Here is a 17,706-nt window from a genome sequence, read left to right as displayed (position 1 = left end):
GGACGATTGACTAGTTGATGGTGATGGCAAGAACGCTGTCGGGTGTTTTCTTTTCAAATGTTCCTTCATAGCCGTTGTGCTGCTATGATAGGCCATTTCCGCTCCACACAGTGTGCATACAACAACTGTCAAGTGTTTTGCTTTTTTCGCTGTGCTTATCCCACACTTGAAGGGATGCACCAATGCTAAATGTGGCTTCTGGATTTCACTCAAAAGACCAGACCGTAGTTACTTTTTCCTTTTATTTTCCTTTAGTTTGCAACAGTTTTTCCAACCAAGAAACAGCTTCTTTTTTCTTCTTTAGTCTTTTTAGCAGTCTTTAGCAGTGTTAGTAGACTTTAGTAGACTTTAGTTTCTTTAGCTGTCATTAGCTGTATTTAGTAGCCTTTAGTAGCCTTTAGTAGCCTTTAGTTTCTTTAGTAGGTGAAAAACCTCTAAGGACAAAACACCACAAGATTAACATGCTGTAAAAAATCAATCAATTATCAATCCCATAATTTACAATTATTAATTAGGCAATCAAACTCTTAACCATTAAACAAGTGCAAGAAAATGGACACATCTTTTCCCTTTAAGTTAAAACAGATTTTAAATAAATTGTCTCAACATAAATGCACCAAGATACATATACTAAACAACAGTTACACAAAACACCGTGTGTATTTAGCCTCCAGACTAAGCACGCTACATGCACACAACTCCCCCCCCCCCCCCCCATCTCACCAGCGCAACAGGTGCGCCACACCCACAAAGAGAACTAAAGTGCAATCTTACCGGCTGTCCGTTCAGCTATTGGTTTTGGTACACTTTTGGCACAACTCTGGGTTATCTGTAATGAACTAAACCTTTTTCCACTCTGCGCTGGCGTCTTTTGTACTCCTTGATTTGACACAGCGGTCTAATTACCGGGCTCGCGCACCAGCAGATGAGACGGGAGCGCGCCGCGTTATACCTACGCGTGAACGTAAACTGATCGGCTCTGATCATATAAGCCGACTGGCCGAAATAATGCCGAATTATATACATTTCCTGGGGTTGCCTAGGTGAATAGGGATGCGGATGTGCTCTAAGATAAAATATAATTTTATTAAGTGGGGTTTGGCTGGTTGCTAAACAGCCACGGTTGCGAGCTCGCGCGTCAGCTGACGAGACAGCTGTTCGACGCTACAACATTATTAGGCCGTTTATTGAAATACTCCCACACTTTTGACGACTTTTGGCGTGCTTTTTTCCCCTCGCTCGCACCGCTCGCATCGTCTGCTTTGCGCTCCGCCATGACGGTAGTGTGACGTAAATATGCGACGCATCGACGCACAAAAATGGCGTCGACGTATTTACGTAACCGATGACGTCGACTACGTCGACGCGTCGTTTCAGCCTTAATGTAGAGATGTCCGATAAATGCTTTAAAATGTAAAATCGGAAATCATCGGTATCGGGGTTTTTTTATTATCAGTGTCGGGTTTTTTTTCTTTTGTTTTTTTTATTAAATCAACATAAAAAACACGAGATACACTTACAATTAGTGCACCAACCCAAAAAACCTCCCTCCCCCATTCACACTCATTCACACAAAAGGGTTGTTTCTTTCTGTTATTAATATTCTGGTTCCTACATTATACAACAATATATATCAATACAGTCTGCAAGGGATACAGTCCGTAAGCACACATGATTGTGCGTGCTGCTGGTCCACTAATAGTACTAACCTTTAACACTTAATTCTACTCATTTTCATTAATTACTAGTTTCTATGTTCTATGTTTTTATATTTATATTATGATACTTTTGCAGAGAGTGGGGCGTGGTTTCATTTGCAATCAGGGAACGCATCCAGAATGAACCATCTTGCAGACGGACTAAAAAAAATCCGGAATTTACAAAAGTGACCGTGGAGCAAAATGTACGCAGAATTTACACCAAAGCCTATCCAGTGTGTATTAAAACCTCTAAAAGCTTAGTGGCCACATACGTGGACAGCACCTTTTAAGCTCTTATTTCCAAAATTGTGTACACTACTGAATCGGGGTCTTATAGCCGCTTATGTGGACACTTATACTGCCATCTGCTGGTGTCAGAACAGTATAACATACAATGGAATTTGGAAAAAAAAAAGTGTAAAAATAAGAATTAGCATGTCACTAAACATGAAGTACACGTTTGTGTACTTATGGACTAAGTACATCATATCAAAATATGATTCTTAGTTTTTATTCTAATTAGGGTCCAATAAGAACCAAATAGCAAAGAGAAATAAAAAAAAAACATGTAAACAAACAGTTTGGGCCTTAAGAGGTTAAGTAGACCACATTGAAGTGTTTTTAATGCAGATTAAAATCATCATAGGTCCCCTTTAATTGTCTTGAGCTCCAACTATACACATCACCTACACCATCGTAAATAGAGAACGTTGAAGCTCCTCCTGAATATTGTGCCCTGTAGAAGAAGTCCGTTTTACAGCTCATTTCAGGTTCAAGAGAACATGGCCTTTAGGCTACGTAATGAGCTGCAGCAATGGCAATTAAGTCGTGTTCCTCACATCGTGCTGGCCAGCTGCTGGCTGTAGAAACACTGTGCTACTAAGGCCACTCTCTTGTGCAGCATATGTATTTTAACACATCTATGACACTATGTCTTTAAAAACTAATTTTCTTTTCAAATAAGTGATTTACAGTAACGAGATGGAGTCCAGGGCTCCTTACTGATATCAATATTAATAGATGACAATTCAAATAAATCTGCTGAATAAGGATATACAATACAGCACACATTTAAGACTTTTCTCCTAAAGACCCTTGGTGAGCGTTTCCCATGGCGACTGATGACTGACATTTAAAGCGAGTCGTTGCTAGGAGATGCACTGTAAACCCTTATGGAACATATCGTGGAGCTAAGTCTTGCAAGCTCCCCTGAAGACCAGACTTTAATTAAAAAAGTCAACATTCTGTCAGCGACCTAGCACACTTCCAACAGCAAAGTTTGCCACTGGATTATACCTGTCTGCTTTTAATTATTTGGAGGGAACACAGATGTCATTGTTTCACCTGCAACTACTGCCCTGGAGATTTAAAACTGTCTTATGAAGCAAGTAAGCCAGAAAACTGACATAAATACAGATTTATATTCATATACTGTATGTAGGTCCCCTTCTGGCGCGGCAGAGTACTGACCGCCGCACCTGCAGCAGGAATAATGTCACATACGGTCAAACCTGCATATAGTGACCACTCAAGAGAAACCACACAAGTGGCCACTACATGCAAGTAGTGTTTTTGCGACATTTGTCAAACCTGCATATAGCGACCCCTCAAGGGAAACCACACAAGTGGCCACTACATGCAGGTAGTGTTTTTGCGACGTTTGTCAAACCTGCATATAGCGACGACTCAAGGGAAACCACACATGTGGCCACTACATGCAAGTAGTGTTTTTGCGACGTTTGTCAAACCTGTATATAGCGACCACTCAAGGGAAACCACACAAGTGGCCACTACATGCAAGTAGTGTTTTTGCGACGTTTGTCAAACCTGCATATGTCGACCACTCAAGGGAAACCACACATGTGGCCACTACATGCAAGTAGTGTTTTTGCGACGTTTGTCAAACCGGCATATGGAGACCACTCAAGGGAAACCACACAAGTGGCCACTACATGCAAGTAGTGTTTTTGCGACGTTTGTCAAACCTGCATATACGACCACTCAAGGGAAACCACACAAGTGGCCATAACATGCAAGTAGTGTTTTTGCGACGTTTGTCAAACCTGCATATAGCGACCACTCAAGGGAAACCACACAAGTGGCCACTACATGCAATGAGTGTTTTTGCGACGTTTGTCAAACCTGCATATAGCGACCACTCAAGGGAAACCACACAAGTGGCCACTACATGCAAATAGTGTTTTTGTGACGTTTGTCAAACCTGCATATAGCGACCACTCAAGGGAAACCACACAAGTGGCCACTACATGCAAGTAGTGTTTTTGCGAAGTTTGTCGAACTTGCATTTGGCGACCACTCAAGGGAAACCACACAAGTAGCCACTACATGCAAGTAGTGTTTTGCGACGTTTGTCAAACCTGCATATAGCGACCACTCAAGGGAAACCACACATGTGGCCACTACATGCAAGTAGTGTTTTTGCGACGTTTGTCAAACCTGCATATAGCTACCACTCAAGGGAAACCACACAAGTGGCCACTACATGCAAGTAGTGTTTTTGCGACGTTTGTCAAACCTGCATATAGCGACCACTCAAGGGAAACCACACAAGTAGCCACTACATGCAAGTAGTGTTTTTGCGACGTTTGTCAAACCTGCATATAGCGACCCCTCAAGGGAAACCACACAAGTGGCCATAACATGCAAGTAGTGTTTTTGCGACCTTTGTCAAACCTGCATATGGCGACCACTCAAGGGAAACCACACATGTGGCCACTACATGCAAGTAGTGTTTTTGCGACGTTTGTCAAACCTGCATGTAGCGACCACTCAAGGGAAACCACACAAGTGGCCACTACATGCAAGTAGTGTTTTTGTGACGTTTGTCAAACCTGTATATAGCGACCACTCAAGGGAAACCACGCAAGTGGCCACAACATGCAAGTAGTGTTTTTGCGACGTTTGTCAAACCTGCATATGGCGACCATTCAAGGGAAACCACACATGTGGCCACTACATGCAATTAGTGTTTTTGTGACGATTGTCAAACCTGCTTATGGCGACCACTCAAGGGAAACCACACAAGTGGCCACTACATGCAAGTAGTGTTTTTGCGACGTTTGTCAAACCTGTATATGGCGACCACTCAAGGGAAACCACACAAGTGGCCACTACATGCAAGTAGTGTTTTTGCGACGTTTGTCAAACCTGCATATAGCGACCACTCAAGGGAAACCACACAAGTGGCCACTACATGCAAGTAGTGTTTTTGCGACGTTTGTCAAACCTGCATATAGCGACCACTCGAGGGAAACCACACAAGTGGCCACTACATGCAAGTAGTGTTTTTGCGACGTTTGTCAAACCTGCATTTGGCGACCACTCAAGGGAAGCCACACAAGTGGCCACTACATGCAAGTAGTGTTTTTGCGACGTTTGTCAAACCTGCATATAGCGACCACTCAAGGGAAACCACACATGTGGCCACTACATGCAATTAGTGTTTTTGTGACGTTTGTCAAACCTGCTTATGGCGACCACTCAAGGGAAACCACACAAGTGGCCACTACATGCAAGTAGTGTTTTTGCGACGTTTGTCAAACCTGCATATAGCGACCACTCAAGGGAAACCACACAAGTGGCCACTACATGCATTGTAGTGTTTTTGCGACGTTTGGAGCCATGACGAACTAACACGTTGAAGAAGGATGCGAAGAAAAGCCTTGGTTTAGTGTTGTCCCGATACCAATATTTTGGTACCGGTACCAAAATAATTTTGATACTTTTCGATACTTTCCTAAATAAAGGGGACCACAAAAATTTGCATTATTGGCTTTATTTGAGCAAAAAATCTTAGGGTACATTAAACATATGTTTATTATTGCAAGTTTGTCCTTAAATAAAATAGTAAACATATAAGACAACTTGTCTTTTATTAGTAAGTAAACTAACAAAGGCTCCTAATTTAATCTGATGATGTATGCAGTAACATATTGTGTCATTTATCTACCTATTATTATGTCAACATTATTAAGGACAAGTGGTAGAAAATGAATTTACTTGTTCATTTAATGTTAATATCTGCCTACTTTCTCTTTTAACATGTTCCATCTACACTTCTGTTAAAATGTAATAATCACGTATTCTTCTGTTGTTTGATACTTTACATTAGTTTTGGATGATACCACACATTTGGGTATCAATCCGATACCAAGTAGTTACAGGATCATACAATGGTCATATTCGAAGTCCAGGGACATATTTCCTGAGTTTATAAACATAATATACATTTAAAAAACCCAAAAAGAAGATGTGGTGATGCCAAAAAATATCCACGTAATCATAGTAGTATCGACTAGATACGCTACTGTACTTGGCATCATTACAGTGGATGTCAGATGTAGGTCCACCCTTGGCGTTTGTTTACATTTTGACGCTGGTGAGCTACGGTGTGTAGTGAAGCATGTTTAGCTATTCCTCGTCCTGCAGTGATAATGATACTTGTAAGAAACTTACTTTATTTGACGCCATGGAGGCGAGGATTAGTGATTTAGAAGTAGCTAAAACACTGCAGACTGCGGATGGACTTTAGCCGCTAGCTAGCTAGCCATGTCTTTAAGCATCTCTTCCTGAGGGTGTTTCAGTGTTATAACTTCATCTTTATCGTTAGTTTTTAAGCCAAAATGCGTCCGTTCTCCCTTTTCTGTCTGTGTCTGCTTGTAAGTACTCAGTGATTGTGCGCTGCCGAACATGCTCCTCTGCTCGTAAACCAGCAATGTCATGACGTGACGACGACGGGGCCGTGGGGATCAGTACTTTTCAGAGACAGTATAGTACCGAAAATTATTCATTAGTATCGTGGTACTATACTTCTCTTAAAATGTTCTTCCTGAAAATGGTCTTGCAAATATACACTAAATTGCCAAAAGTATTTGGCCACCTGCCTTGACTCACATATTAACTTGAAGTGCCATCTCATTCCTAACCCATAGTGTTCAATATGATGTCGGTCCACCTTTTGCAGCTATTACAGCTTCAACTCTTCTGGGAAGGCTGTCCACAGGGTTGCGGAGTGTGTTTATAGGAATTTTCCACCATTCTTCCAAAAGGGCATTGGTGAAGTCACACACTGATGTTTGTCGAGAAGGCCTGGCTCTCAAGTCTCCGTTCTAATTCATCCCAAAGGTGTTCTGTCGGGTTCAGGTCAGGACTCTGTGCAGGCCAGTCAAGTTCATCCACACCAGACTCTGTCATCCATGTCTTTATGGACCTTGCTTTGTGCACTGGTGCACAGTCATGTTGGAAGAGGAAGGGGCCCGCTCCAAACTGTTCCCACAAGGTTGGGAGCATGGAATTGTCCAAAATGTTTTGGTATCCTGGAGCATTCAAAGTTCCTTTCACTGGAACTAAGGGGCCAAGCCCAACTCCTAAAAAACAACCCCACACCATAATTCCTCCTCCACCAAATTTCACACTCGGCACAATGCAGTCCGAAATATAGCGTTCTCCTGGCAACCTCTAAACCCAGACTGGTCCATCAGATTGCCAGATGGAAAAGCGTGATTCATCAGTCCAGAGAAGGCGTCTCCACTGCTCTAGAGTCCAGTGGCGACGTGCTTTACACCACTGCATCCCACGCTTTGCATTGGACTTGGTGATGTATGGCTTAGATACAGCTGCTCGGCCATGGAAACCCATTCCATGAAGCTCTCTGCGTACTGTACGTGGGCTAATTGGAAGGTATCATGAAGTCTGGAACTCTGTAGCAACTGACTGTGCAGAAAGTCTTTGCACTATGCGCTTCAGCATCCGCTGACCCCTCTCTGTCAGTTTACGTGGCCTACCACTTGGTGGCTGAGTTGCTGTTGTTCCCAAACTCTTCCATTTTCTTATAATAAAGCCGACAGTTGACTTTGGAAAATTTAGGAGCGATGAAATTTCACGACTGGATTTGTTGCACAGGTGGCATCCTATGACTGGAAATCACTGAGAGCGGCCCATTCTTTCACAAATGTTTGTAGAAACAGTCTCCATGCCTAAGTGCTTGATTTTATACACCGGGCCAAGTGATTAGGACACCTGATTCTCATCATTTGGATGGGTGGATTTTATATATATTATGATATTTTTGGGGGTTTTCCAGACTGCATGTCACTGACAGTAAACCAAATGCAAACTGGTTTTTCAGGGTGTAGATTTGAACATCCATCCCTCCATTTCCTACCACTTCTACCTCTCGTGGTCGCGTAGTTGGCTGGAGCCTATCCCAACTGCATTCGGGCAGAAGACGGGGTGCACTCTGGACAAGTTGCCCGCCACCTCATATATTCCTCAAATATTGGCCTCAACTCCCAACTCAATTAATTCCCCCGAATGGAAAGCATGAGCCTATTTGAATGATTTTGCTAACCAGAGCAGCATCATCTAATGACATGTAAATATGTGATGTGACAACTCATTGTTATGTGCACACTTTTAAAAATAATGAGATAGCAATTTTCAGTTTTGCCAACTATGTTTAACACCCACAGTATTGGACTTGTGCTTTCAGTCGTGTCCATTCTGCCTCAGTTTAGGTTCTTGACGGTTTTTTTTTAGTATTTTCCTTACAGTAGTCCTTCTGTTTTGTTGTGAACCCTTATTTTGAGTTTTATTATTCATATTTATCCATCCATTTTCTACCGCTTATTCCCTTCGGGGTCGCGGGGGCGCTGGAGCCTATCTCAGCTACAATAGGGCGGAAGGCGGGGTACACCCTGGACAAGTCGCCACCTCATCACAGGGCCAACACAGATAGACAGACAACATTCACACTCACATTCACACACTAGGGCCAATTTAGTGTTGCCAATCAACCTATCCCCAGGTGCATGTCTTTGGAGGTGGGAGGAAGCTGGAGTACCCGGAGGGAACCCACGCAGTCACGGGGAGAACATGCAAACTCCATACAGAAAGATCCCGAGCCCGGGATTGAACTCAGGACCTTCGTATTGTGAGGCAGACGCACTAACCCCTCTGTTTTATGTATTATTCTATATAAATATCATGTATTTGTTATCTAAAACAAACCTTTAGATAAGACTGTGGAAGTGGCTTCCTCGCAGCTCCACTGTAGACACGGCACAAGAGCCAAGCGTGCAGGTTTAACAAAGTGTTAATGTTTGTCACAAGAGTTTCCAAAAAGTCTTTCCACGTGTCGTGACGTTGCCGTCGCTCCCGATCCTCTCTCTCGCTCTGCTCCCGACAACAGATGATTAGATTAACACGTACCACCTGTGAAATCTAATCACCTGCCAGCTGTGTCTCGCCGTCAGCACATGCCCCGCCCCTGCCCGCTGGTGCTCGTCATCAGTACCATGGACAGCGGCGGTGACTTTTCCTCCTACAGGCAGCGCTGACTGCACCCGCCCCCACAAAGATATATTGAGTAAAACAATACAATAGAACATACTACTACCAAATAATGCGGTGTTTTTCAACCTTTTTTGAGCAAAGGCACATTTTTTTGCGTTGAATAAATCCGAAGGCACACCACCAGCAGACGTCATTAAAAAACGAAACTCAGTTGACAGTAAAAAGTTGTTGTCGCAATTGTTGGATATGACTTTAAACCATAACCAAGCATGCATCACTATAGCTCTTGTCTCAAAGTAGGTGTACTTTCACCACCTGTCACATCACGCCCTGACTTTTTTGGAGTTTATTGCTGTTTTCCTGTGTGTAGTGTTTTAGTTTGTGTCTTGCGCTCCTATTTTGGTGGCTTTTTCTCTTTATTTGGTGTTTTCCTGTAGCAGTTTCATGTCTTATATTTCCCGCGTCTACTTTGTTTTAGCAATCAAGAATATTTCAGTCGTTTTTATCCTTCTTTGTGGGGACATTGTTGATTGTCATGTCATGTTCCGATGTACTTTGTGGACGCCGTCTTTGCGCCACAGTAAGTCTTTGCTGTCGTCCAGCATTCTGTTTTTGTTTACTTTGCAGCCAGTTCAGTTTTAGTTTTGTTCTGCATAGCCATCCCTAAGCTTCAATACCTTTTCTTAGGGGCACTAACCTTTTGTTTATTTTTGGTTTAAGCATTAGACACAATTTTACCTGCACGCTGCCTCCCGCTGTTCCCGACATCTACAAAGCAATTAGCTACCGGCTACCACCTACTGATATGGAGGAGTATTACACGGTTACTCTGCCGAGCTCTAGACAGCACCGACACTCAACAACAACACATCATTTGCAGACTATAATTACTGGTTTGCAAAAAATATTTTTAACCCAAATAGGTGAAATTAGATAATCTCCCACGGCACACCAGACTGTATCTCACGGCACAGTGGTTGAAAAACACTGAACTAATGTAATAATAACATACAGCATTTACCTTAGAGAGCAGACTTCTGTGGTATCTCCTTCCAGCTGGTTTCCCGTCAAACACACCATCACCAGCTTTTTTTACATTTTCATGGATAAATGTAAGCCGATTCGGTCTTAATTTTTTGTCCTTGACTGGCACAAAAGAGGACTTCTGCTTCTATATGGTGCGGACTAGCAGCGCTAGACTCAAACTGCCTCCCCAAACTCGCCCACACATGATGATTTCTTTCTTTAATTCAATGAATCACATCAGCCTCTTTTTCCTCAACACTCACTTTCTTCGTTCTCATGTTATAAAACAAGGTTATGTCAGTCTCTAGCGATAAGCTATTGCGAGCGCGTCAAACCTTACAGCAGGGCTATTCAACCGGTTCAATCTGTTCAAAACTTGGGAGATAAACACTTTAGCAGCAAATTTCTAAAAAAAAAAAAAAGACTGGAGTGCTCCTGTTGTACAGAAGAACTTGGAAAAACTCAGACACATCCTTGCATTGACATTTTAACATTGCCAGCAAACACAGAACTTGTGATTACATACCCGAGGGGTTCCTCAAGGCTCCCCTTTAAGTCCTCTCCTTTTTGAAAGTTGGTTGAGGTACTGCTATTTATATATTATTTCATTATGATTACAATATTGTGGTTGAACAGATAAAGGCCTTATCACTAATAAAAGTCGGAGCCCCACGAACCAAAACAATACGGTTGGTTTGTGTTGTTGACAAGCTTTGAGATGAGTTTTGAGTAATGACTCACCATTGTCTAATGAGGTATTACACCCCAATATGTACATTTGGGCGAAAAATATCCCATTATTAATTTCATACCATCATCAAACTAAGTGATTCAATGTTTTTCCTACACGACTTCCAGTTGTCGAAGACATTGCTTGGTTCTTTCACGCATGTTGGGACATTAGGCTCTGAAAAGAATAGCTGTGCCTTCCATTATATTTAGCTTTAAGATTGTTTTATCATTGAAAAAGAATCAAGAGAATACATTGACGGAGTCCTTGCTGAAGTGCCTGTTTGGCAGTCAGACCAAAATGTAGTCACGGTTTGTCACACTGTACCACACACCCCATTTTCTCATGTGCTTGTAAGCGTGGTGTTATTATTGTAATGTAACGTTTCAGTCTTCTTAATGTGATGTCGCCTGTTTGTACAGTCTGCGTTTTTAGAGAAAAATAAAGACTACTTTAAAAAAAAATGTGATAATTGCCAGTGATTACATGATATAAAGAAGGGATTTCTGACCTTTTTCTGGTCTCTCTGTTCATACCAAATATGAGGGCAGAAGGTCAAAACAGACAGTGGAGATGACAGGCAACAACCTCTTCACGGACACAAAAGGGCAAATATATAGTAGTATGGGTATAGTATATACTAGACCTGGGAAAATTAAGCTTTTCAATCTGGCCCGCCGGACATTCCCAAATGACTTTTTTAGATTTTTAAGATGGAAACTGTAGCCGCCGTTATGATGTGCAGTGATGTTTTCAAATGACCGTAAGTCTTGAACTATACAAAGTATTTCAATGGTTGGAATATGTGCTTTTGCATGATAGTTAGTTACTATGGTCATCTAAGTCACAGCAACTCAGACGAGGCACCGAGCAGCGTGGGTGGGGAGCGTTTCCACAGAGTGTTTCCAGAGCCTGAAATGCGGGTGTCAGGGACAGACGCGGAAGAAGATTTTTACAACAAAGTTCTAAACCTTATTGACATATCAGATGTATCAGATTGTAGGTATTTTTGTTTTTTTACCCTTCTCGTTCATATTTCGCTGTGTATGTTGCATTTTTGTTGTGTTTCGCTCATATGTTGTCAATATTCAGTGTTTTATCGTTCATAGTTATTATTGTCAATCCCACATTCTGTTATGTACAGGGGGAGTAGACGGCACAGACACAAGGGGGTAGTATTTTAGCTCTATGATTTATAATATATATATCCATCCATCCATTTTCTACCGCTTATTCCCTTCGGGGTCAGCTACAATCGGGCGGAAGGCAGTGTACACCCTGGACAAGTCGCCACCTCATCGCAGGGCCAACACAGATAGACAGACAACATTCACACTCACATTCACACACTAGGGCCAATTTTTAGTGTTGCCAATCAACCTATCCCCAGGTGCATGTCTTTGGAGGTGGGAGGAAGCCGGAGTACCTGGAGGGAACCCACGCAGTCACGGGGAGGACATGCAAACTCCACACAGAAAGATCCCGAGGCCGGGATTGAACTCACAACTACTCAGGACCTTCGTATTGTGAGGCAGACGCACAAACCCCTCTGCCACCGATTTAAAAATATTTCGATCGAGAGGGGGTGTGACGTTTATATGTTGTCAATATTCAGTGTTTTATACTTCATAGTTAATATTGTCAATCCCACATTCTGTTATGTACCGGGAGAGTAGACGGCACAGACACAAGGGGGTAGTATTTTAGCTCTATGATTCATTATATATATAACAAACAATAATATAATTAACCAGGGAAATGGAGTGTGACAAAAATCCAAGAGTGTGTGTGTGAGACTATGTGTGGAGATTAACTATTGTGTGTTACCGGGAGTCTTGAGCGAGAGGCGGAAGTCCCGCAGGGGAAAGGCAGGCTCGAATGTCCGTGAGACAGGCAGGTTATCGGGGGATATAGAGAGGCGTCAACAGGTCCGTGTCCAAGCAGGAGGTCGAAGATCGAGGGAAGCAGTCCGGAATCCAGAGAACAACAATGAAGACAAAGGCAGACTGCAGGAAGGACGACAAGGAAGACACAGAGAGAGGGCAGGGCTGCATAGAGCTAGGTGATCGCTAACTGTACTCCAACAGATGATTACGTTCTGGCCCCGGATAGCAGGTTGTGCAGGCTTTTGAAGGCAGTCCTCTGATTAGCGACAGGTGCGTGGAGTGCTGATGGAAAGCAGCTGCTTGCTCCCGCCAGAGTGACACTGAAGAATGCACATCGACATGCGCCCAGGCCGTAACACATTCTTTATTTTCATGTACATTCAGTAAAAAAAATTTAAATTCCATTCCGTTTAAGGCGGTCTGTCTTAACATGTTTAGCATTCAATCAGACATTATTGTGAGGTTTTGTATTAGTGTTCCTAAAAATAGATATGCCGGCCCCCAGACACATTTTTTTCTCTAAATTTGGCCCCCTGAGTAAAATAATAACCCAGGCCTGATATATACAGTAGAGTTACAAGTGGTTGCTTTGATGTAAGTTGGAACTAATACCTAAATTGACTTAAATATCACACTGTGCACAGAACACATACAAATACACATGACATCACATGGACAAAGATACGACCTACTGGAGGAAAGTTCTGTGGTCAGATGAAACACAAATTGAGCTGTTTGGCCACAATACCCAGCAATATGTTTGGAGGAGAAAAGGTGAGGCCTTTAATCCCAGGAACACCAAACCTACCGTCAAGCATGGTGGTGGTAGTATTATGCTCTGGGCCTGTTTTGCTGCCAATGGAACTGGTGCTTTACAGAGAGTAAATGGGACAATGAAAAAGGAGGATTACCTCCAAATTCTTCAGGACAACCTAAAATCATCAGCCCGGAGGTTGGGTCTTGGGCGCAGTTGGGTGTTCCTACAGGACAATGACCCCAAACACACGTCAAAAGTGGTATAAAGGTTGTCTTGCACATTGGAAGGAGCACTGCAAGGGAGGCAGAGACAGACGTCATAAGCGGCCCGTGCCCGCCCTGGCCTGTAAAAAAATAAGACAATAACTAATCAACACAAAGGCACGTTGACTAAGACGATAACACAATTAACTGAAATGTTAGTTAACAAATAAAAACGAGACAAAAAATTGTTAACAAAAACGAAATCCAATCATATTTAATTTCACATTGTGGATTGGTGGGACGAGTTCGGAATATGTCCAATCACAGCTTTTTAAGGGCGGGGTTAGTCATGAAGGACAGCTAGTCAGATGCTTTTTCCTTGCGAGATGAGGAAGTCACTGTCGCGGCCCGGGCGCACACCAGTGCGCATTCATCTGTGCGCTGCGGTGGGCGCACCTTCAAGAGCGCGCCGGAACACGCCACTCCGGGTGCAGCAAGCGGCTGCAATCAATCAGCAATCAGCCATCTACACACCTGTCGCTGATGAGCTCTGCTGCCTTCTTAAGCCAGCGCAACCTGCTATCCCGTGCCAGAACGTAGCGATTTGTTCCCATACAGTAAGCCGACAAACCCTATCTCTATGCATCTCTCTCTCTCTGTGCTTTCTCCTCCTCCGTGTTCATTTGTCTCGTGTTTTCCTTGTCATCACCCAGCAGCTTTCCTCCGTTCCCGCGTCACGAGCAGTGTGTCTCGTCTCCCCGTATTAATTCATTTTATTTCATCCTACCTTGTTGGTACAAGTTTTCTTACATACTGAAAAAGAAATAACGAAAAAATATAAATATTGCTTTTTTTGCCCTTTTAAACAATTTAAAAATATAAAAATGTAGCATTGGTATTGCTACATGTCCATTCATCCATTTTCTACCGCTTGTCCCTTTTGGGGTCACGGGGGTGCTGGAACCTATAAACAGGCTATGTGTAATGCGATATTCTTGCACGGATGTGCATACTTTAGTCACTTTAAATCGGGGGATAGACATAATAACACGTACCTTGTAAGCTTTATAGCACTGAAAGGCGTTGAAAGACAAAGCTAATACAAAACCCCAAACCAGTGAAGTTGGCACGTTGTGTAAATGGTAAATAAAAACAGAATACAATGATTTGTAAATCATTTTCAACTTATATTAAATTGAATAGACTGCAAAGACAAGATATTTAATGTTCCAACTTAGACATTTTTTTTGTGTGCAAATAATCATTAACTAAGAATTGAATGGCAGCAACAAAAACAAAAAAGTTGTCACAGGCGCATTTTTACCACTGTGTTACATGGCTTTTCCTTTTAACAACACTCAGTAAACGTTTGGGAAGTGAGTAGACCAATTTTTGAAGCTTTTCAGGTGGAATTCTTTCCCATTCTTGCTTGATGTACAGCTTAAGTTGTTCAACAGTCCGGGGTCTCCGTTGTGGTATTTTAGGCTTCATAATGCGCCACACATTTTCAATGGGAGACAGGTCTGGACTACAGGCAGGCCAGTCTAGTACCCGCACTCTTTTAGTATGAAGCCACACTGTTGTAACACGTGGCTTGGCATTGTCTTGCTGAAATAAGCAGGGGCGTCCATGATAATGTTGCTTGGATGGCAACATATGTTGCTCCAAAACCTGTATGTACCTTTCAGCATTAATGGTGCCTTCACAGATGTGTAAGTTACCCATGCCCTGGGCACTAATACACCCCCATACCATCACAGATGCTGGCTTTTGAACTTTGCGCCTATAACAATCCGGATGGTTCTTTTCCTCTTTGTTCCGGAGGACACAATGTCCACAGTTTCCAAAAACAATTTGAAATATGGACTCGTCAGACCACAGAACACTTTTCCACTTTGCATCAGTCCATCTTAGATGAGCTTGGGCCCATCGAAGCCGGCGGCGTTTCTGGGTGTTGTTGATAAATGACTTTCGCTTTGCATAGTAGAGTTTTAACTTGCACTTACAGATTTAGCGACCAACTTTAGTTACCCCATGTGGTGATATCCTTTACACACTGATGTTGCTTTTTGATGCAGTACCGCCTGAGGGATCGAAGGTCACAACCTTGCCGCTTATGTGCAGTGATTTCTCCAGATTCTCTGAATCTTTTGATGATATTACGGACCGTAGATGGTGAAATCCCTAAATTCCTTGCAATAGCTGGTTGAGAAATGTTGTTCTTAAACTGTTGGACAATTTGTTCAAGCATTTGTTGACAAAGTGGTGACCCTCGCCCCATCCTTGTTTGTGAATGACTGAGCATTTCATGGAAGCTGCTTTTATACCCAATCATGGCACCCACCTGTTCCCAATTAGCCTGTTCACCTTTGGGACGTTTCTGTGGAAGGTTTCCAGTTGGAACATTAAATATCTTGTCTTTGCAGTCTATTCAATTGAATATAAGTTGAAAAGGATTTGCAAATCATTGTATTCTCTTTTTATTTACCATTTACACAAGGTGCCAACTTCACTGGTTTTGGGTTTTGTAAACTAACCGGTGCGAGTCGTTTTCTTCGCACTCCTCTTGCTGTGGGTCGTTCATGTACAGTCGGAGAATAAAACCCTCCGCTGTTGGCAATTGTAGTAAACAGTAGCGTACTGTGTTATATTTGTTGTTACGGACACGTGAGGCTACACGACAAACATGGCTGACGGCGCGGGGATGCAGTCACCGCCAGCTGGAGAAGGTGAGCCATCAAGTAGGTTATTTGTAAGCAGGGTTGCACAATTCTGGGAATATTCAAAGTTGGATACTTTCCACGGGGACTAAAGGGAATTAATGGGAATAAACATTGAATGCAACATGCTAGATCTTGCAGCATGATTATTAGCTAAAACAACCTGATTTAATGCAAATTCAGTAGAATTTCAACTCGAGATGTTTGATGATATCAGCCTGCCGATATTATCGGCCGATAATTGCGTTAAAATGTAATTTTGGAAATTATCGATATCGTTTTTTTTAATTATCGGTATCGTTTTTATCATTATTTTATTTTATTTTATTTTTATTAAATCATAGAAAACACAAGATACACTTACAATTTGTGCACCAACCCAAAAAAAAACTCCCTCACCCATTTACACTCATTCACACAAAAGGGTTGTTTCTTTCTGTTATTAATATTCTGGTTCCTACATTATATATCAATATATATCAATACAGTCTGCAAAGGATACAGTCCGTAAGCACACATGATTGTGCGTGCTGCTGGTCCACTAATAGTACTAACCTTTAACAGTTAACTTTACTCATTTTCATTAATTACTAGTTTCTATGTAACTGTTTTTATATTGTTTTACTTTCTTTTTTATTCAAGAAAATGTTTTTAATTTATTTATCTTATTTTATTTAATTTTTTTTAAAAGTACCTTATCTTCACCATACCTGGTTGTCCAAATTAGGCATAATAATGTGTTAATTCCACAACTGCATATATCGGTTGATATCGGTATCGGTTGATGTATGCAACATGTTCACCAAAGCACCACCATTACCGTTAATGTAAGGCGTTATTTTAAATATAGATTTAAAAATCCATAACATGACCACCGTGTAACACTGCTGCAAAACAGCAGGTATTAATAGACGTTGCATATCATCAGTGCCTTGCCTCGCTCTCTGCTGGGACTCGGTGTGGTTTCAAAAGGCTCTCACACCTGTAGCCAGGGTTGGTTAACGAGGCCTGCGAGGATAAGATATAGCGGCTCTCTGGCTGGACCATGGGAGTCCATTAAGGGTGCGACGCTTTGAAATAACAGCCTTAATGGAGGCCTTATCTGTGACTTTTCTGTGGCTCACCGAGGCTCTCCAATGCGGAGCACGATCACAGGGCCTCGACACGGTGACTGGAAGGTTCTCGGTTACATAAAGCCTGAGCTCATATTTCTAGAAAGTGGTGTACACCTTTGGACTTTAGAGACTACTTCACTTTAAAGAAGGATTCTTTGTTGCAGTTTTTAACCAAGAGTGACACGCAAAGTTGGAAATCCAAATAAAGTTAAAGTACCCGTGATTGGCGAAATTATTCTCTGCATTTGACCCATC

At 42.2% G+C, this 17,706-nt stretch overlaps 1 protein-coding gene across 2 annotated transcripts in view; it reads left to right on the top strand.

The window, feature by feature from the left end:
• The window catches only part of galnt13 (polypeptide N-acetylgalactosaminyltransferase 13), a 151,294-nt gene that overhangs the window by 120,386 nt on the left and 13,202 nt on the right, over positions 1-17,706 (top strand). Inside the window, exon 14 of one of the 2 annotated variants that reach the window (XR_009816491.1) lies at positions 6,685-11,538. The exons of the other annotated variant lie outside the window; for it this stretch is intronic. The gene's annotated coding sequence lies outside the window, so the exon portion shown is untranslated. Of the gene's footprint in view, positions 1-6,684; positions 11,539-17,706 lie in introns of those variants that run through there. 2 annotated transcript variants of the gene reach the window in all.

Source organism: Nerophis lumbriciformis, linkage group LG13 (assembly GCF_033978685.3).
Source record: "Nerophis lumbriciformis linkage group LG13, RoL_Nlum_v2.1, whole genome shotgun sequence".
Taxonomy (NCBI): domain Eukaryota; kingdom Metazoa; phylum Chordata; class Actinopteri; order Syngnathiformes; family Syngnathidae; genus Nerophis; species Nerophis lumbriciformis.
This window is presented reverse-complemented; position numbering and strand designations above follow the sequence as displayed.